Source organism: Sorex fumeus, unplaced genomic scaffold (genome assembly GCF_029834395.1).
Source record: "Sorex fumeus unplaced genomic scaffold, SorFum_2.1 ptg000075l, whole genome shotgun sequence".
Classification (NCBI taxonomy): domain Eukaryota; kingdom Metazoa; phylum Chordata; class Mammalia; order Eulipotyphla; family Soricidae; genus Sorex; species Sorex fumeus.
The window spans coordinates 1266031-1271751 of NW_026606132.1; positions in this window are offsets into that span (position 1 = coordinate 1266031).

Genomic DNA, 5721 nt, shown 5'->3' on the forward strand with positions numbered 1-5721 from the left:
CTTTTTATGCCGTGAAATAAATTGGAGGGAAAAAGACATATTCAAGAGAATATTTTAGTGTAATAAGAGATGATATAATAAACCTAAATAAAGTAGTTAAAGAAAAGATGGTGAGACAACAGCTTCAAGATACATTCTGGAGGTAGAAATGTCAGGTGCTGTCAAATTAGATGTGAGGAGTGATGAAAAGTGAATTATCGAATATTACTCCAGAGTTTCTGGCATAAATAACTGACTTCATTCAATATTTATATGGTAATATTGTGGATGGAAAATTTAGATGAAATACAAAGTTCATTTTGGTGGCATTAAGTTTGAGGTGATTGTATGAATTCTGAGTGGAGAGAGGCAAACTTCTTTTTTTGAGAGTATAGAATCAAAGAGAAGGACTGATAGGGGGTAAGAGTTTTGGAGTCATAATGATATAGAGACTTTAAGACCAGGAGGATAGTTAAGATGACTTACAAGGAGAGCACAAATATAAGAGAACACCCTATACTAAGCCTTCAACCCTCTTTTTCCTAGAACTGACAGAGTACTAAGAAAAGGAACTTGATAATGGGCCAAACATGATGACCTCTCAGTGTCTGTATTGCAAACCATAATGCCCAAAAGTAGAGAGAGAGTATGGGGAATATTGTCTGCCATTGAGGCAGGGGGAGGGTGGGATAGGGGTATATACTGAGGGATATACTGAGGAGATTGATGGTGGGGAATGTGCACTGGTGGAGGGATAGGTGTTTGATCATTGTGTGATTGTAACCTAAACATGAAATCTTGTAACTTTCTCTTGCTGGTTCAATAAAATTAAAAATAAATTTTAAAACAAGAAAAGGAGCTTGAAATTCAATTGTTTTGCATGCGGCCTGCTTTGGTTTGATCCTCAGCATCCCATACAGTCTCCTCAGCCTATCATGGGTGAACCCTCAGCACAGAATCAGGAGTAAGTCTTTAGCACATTCTGGAGTGGTCCAGAAACCAAAAAGAAAAATACAGGGAAAAAAAGAAATCAGTGAGGTTGGGTGAAAACCAGAAGGTAAAAAAAAAGAAATCAGTGAGGTTGGGTGAAAACCAGAAGGTAACAAAACAGAAGACAACATGTTTCAAAATAATTATTGTATTAAAAAGGCATTATGAAGAAAAAATGAATACATAGAATAGTAGTCTTATATTTGCTTGCATAGGTCCTAATTTCATTGGAGTGATAGAGACTGAAGAGGAAAAGAGAAATTAAGTAGTAACTACAGAAAAAAGAGCATGTACATTATGTTTTGTATGCTAATGAAAATGATCCAACATATAGAGAATACTGATGATGCACGACTGAATGAGAATCTAATTTGGGGGATGAAACATTTGAACAAGTGAAAAGGATTGGGATATAGGGCACAAGCAAAGGCTTAATCTTTGGTAAAGGCAGCAACTCTTGATTTTTTAACAAGAGGAGGGTTAGAGAAAGCATTTGCAATTGCAGTTAAATTCCTCTATTTAATCATAGGATCATGCAAGAGTTTGCATTTAATGGTTTTAATTTCTCAATGATGCAGAAAAAGAAGTTGGGGTGTGTAAACTATATGGAGGATATGGGGAAGATTTTAAGTTAAATAAAAACCCTAAAGTAGTCACATTTGCAAAGATGAATGTTATCTTACTAGAACACATACTTTGATTTCTAGTAGATCTTCTGTGGTGGTGTTTAGTGGCCACCATGGATTAAGAAATAGTTGTAAGTAGTTTTGTCTAATGCAAACAATGGGAAGAAAAGAGGGGGAAAATGGGTATATTTGTGGGGAAAAGGAGTCTGGAAAAACTGTATGATAAGTGTTGCCTTTCCTACTTCCTGTTGATACTGAAAACAAAAAGTGTTTTAAAATAACATTTGATCAACACTAATTTTAAGTGATTAAGAAGTTTTAATCAGCACAATGGCTTATTTAGGATCTCATTTTCAGTCAATAAATAAGAAGTGACACCCGTCTCATTTTCCCGCTTTTATTCCTTTTATACTTTCTGCTTTTCCCCATTTTTCTTGAGTGTTCTATCTTAATGTGAAATATGTAAGTACCTGAAGAAAGAGTTACAAAATCAACCTAATAATTTAAATGTTCTCTCAAGGAACTGCCAGATCCATAATTTTCTATCATTTGTTAGAAGTGTTTGTTAACTATCCTGTGAAATATTTGGGAGTAGGTTTTCCATTTGTCTGATGCAATTTTTCAGATGAGAAAACTGATGATTATTACTTTATCACTACATTGTATTTGCATTCCAGTGAAAATTCTCCTAGAGATAAAAAGCTATTAGTGGGCACGTTGGTATAGAAGTAAATTTATAAGATGCTAATTATATTATGAGCCAGGAGTTTTTGTCAAGTAACTGAATAATTGGAGCCATATGAACAATACCACAATCTAAACTGAACAACAAATAAAATAATTTGATACAGATTCTGATGATGGCAATATAACAAAAACTCTGCTTCAGGAAAAGTGTTTTGAGGATATAACAAGGCAATCGGCTATAAAGGTAATTGAGAGTGTCCAGTAAAAGCAGTGTTCAGTAGAAAAGAGTAAGCATTCTAGGCACAGTAAATCGTTGAGAAAATGTCTGGTAACCTAAGTAACAAGTTTTTCATTAATTGGGGGAAATGGTTTAAGCAACTTGGATAGGTACTAAAGACAATAAAAGAGAAGTCACATGAAAATTTGAATAAATAAAGACCAATAAAGTTTATAAGTACATACAAAAAAATGGGAGAAACTTAGGAGAGTGATGTCACGGAGTCCAAGGTATGAAGGGTACAATCAAATCTGCTTGTAACTAAAATATTTTGAACATTGGAGATCATGGGCAAGAATTCTGACTGCAGGTTATGAGGCAGTGAAAAGCAAACAAAACAAAACAGTAGGTTATTACTTCAGAAAGATGGTGAAGTAAAAAAGAGGGAGAAGAGAGAAAGAAAAAAGAATGCTGATTGAGTATGTGATTCTTTATTTTTATTTTAAATTTAACAAAAGAGGAATTTGATTAAGGGAAGACACTAACTTTTGGCAAGAAAGAAAGTCTTACGGAAGAAGAGAGAAGGGAAATATCACTTATCAGTGGCATTTATGATAACTAGTAAAGGGGGTATACCTAAATCAGCCCTGACCCTAGAGTAAAGGGAAGAGAAGGACAAAGAAGGAAAGAAATCAAGGGCATTAGGAAGAAGAGGAGAAAGGGAAGTAAAGTTGGAACAGGTATAAAGGGCCAGATTAAACAGGTGATATGAGAGAGTGGTATAGCTATTATACAAAGCACAGACTCAATAACACTGAAAACATGAGATTTAAACTACACTCCCAAACTTTGGAATGTTCCTGTCAAGATGGCAGATGAGGGGTGGATGAGGGAACATGAGAACACTGATAAAGGAAATGACACTGGTGGTGGGATTGGTGTTGAAATATTATATGCCTAAAACCCAACTATCAATAACTTTGTAAATCAAGGTTATTTAAGTAAATTAAAGTTATTTCACACAAAAATCACAAATCATCCTGTTATTTGTCGATTGCCTCGAGCAGGCCCCAGTAACGTCTCCTTCGTCCTAGTCCTGAAATTATATTCAAGGCTCTTTAGGAGAATGAGACCCATCATTGTTACTGGTATTTGGCATATTGGATACAATACGGGGAGTTTGCCAGACCCTGCCGTGTGGGCAGGCTACATTCAATAGCCTGCCAGTTTATCAAAAGTGATTTCAAATAAGAGAAAATGGTATAAAATGTCTGTGGATAGTGATTATTAAGATAATTACCTCACCACAATTTTGTGTGGGGCTGAGGAGTAAGATAGAGGAGTATAACCGTAATAGCTGGGAATGATCACACTGAACAAGATCTGAGGGTTAAAAGTGGGTAACAGGATATTCTTGATAACCTTTCAGTATCAGTATTGCAAATCACAATGTCCAAAAAGAGAGAAAGAGAGAGAAGAAAAGCCCCTGTCATAGGTGCAGGAAGGGAGTAGGAGTGTGTGGTGGGGGATGATGGGAGGGAACCTGGGGACACTGGTGCTGGGAAATGTACACTTGTGGATGGGTGTTGGAATACTGTAAGACTGAAATCCAATCATTAACAGCTTTGTAATGGTCTATCTCACAGTGATTCAATAAAAAAGTTTAAAAATATAATTACCTCGTATTTGTCCTTCCACTTGTTTGGAAACTAAAGTCATCCTTTGATGGCTATGATGAGCCCATACCAGAGATATTCACTTTGCTTTCTCAGAGGCTGTCTTCTTGTTCTATCTGTACATGAGGAATTCAAAATACTGCAGAACTGCAGACTAAAATGAGTTACTAAGCAGTGAATTGAATGAATCACTAATGTATTTTTTGAATAGGAGTGGCTCCATCAACAGCATGACATACATGTTACCGTACGTCATTTTAAAAGTCCTGACAGAATCTTCAGAATAACAGCTTTACAACTTTTTCTTTAATATCAGCACAATTACACATTTCTCCCTAATTTTCATGGAGCCTACCAGGTCTTCAAGAGGAAGAACAAGACTACATAACCTAAGGCACTTTTAGTTTTCAGGTTATTTTGGACAAATCATTTTTAGCTCTTGATGTGACCTCCTTTAGGTTTAGAAAGAGCATAATGATTGTCAAAGTATCTATCTTTTTAAACACTCCAACAGCCTTCTGCAAGCAGGGACTGGTAAATATCGTTGAAATAAGAAAACCAATTATCTTTAAGTTTGGCTCCCAAGGGAGCGTTACTTTTTAATTGAGAGATCAATGTTGGACTTGCATGACATCCTGAACTTCCATTCAGTGACTGCTGACTAATGGTGTGAAATTGGATATTGGCGTATCTGACATGTCACATGGGTCACTGACATGATCCATCTAGGACAGCCTCCACGTGCTGCTGAAAGCAGAAAGCACTAGCCTGAACAGAGTGGAATTGAAAAGTACAAAAGTAGTGACTAAAAATCTCGATTCTGACCTGGACTTTCCATAAGTGTGTAATCTAGTATGCCACTTATATACTTTCAAGTATATAAGTTCTTTTAAAAATTATTTTGAATGTGATCAATAATTCCTATCCCGCTGATCTCCTAGGCTTGCTGTTAGATTCAAATGAGATGCTGTGTGGAAAACACTTAATCAACTGGAAATATGCATGTTTCATGCTAATAACATATTTGAGGTGTGTACTAATGATATTGCAGATCATATGAGTTGAAGAAGACTTTAAGTTAAAACTGACCAGACTTCTGACATGTTAGTAAAACTTACTTTTTGTTGATCAAATACATCCTGAAAACGTCCAAATTCCATTCCCCAAAGCAATCAATCAGCTTTAAATGGATCCTACATTCTAAATGTGCCTGTCAAGTTCACAGGCAGGGATAGGTTGGTGGTTGAGGGTGAGGGAATATGGGAATACTAGTGGAGGGAAGTTGATAATGGTTGTGGGATTGGTGTTGAAATACTGTATGCCTAAAACTCAAGTATCAACAACTTTTCAAATCACAGTTCTTTAATAAAAATTTTTAAAGTGGACCCTACATTCTAAATAAAATCACAAATGTTACAGTTTGCATTTTATAATAAGATAAAACCTTTTACACAAGTTATCAGAAGTAGTATTTTAAACCAATTACCTTATTTTCTATCTTTGTTAGATGGATCTAACATATGGCCTCCTAAGCAAATTTTTTAAA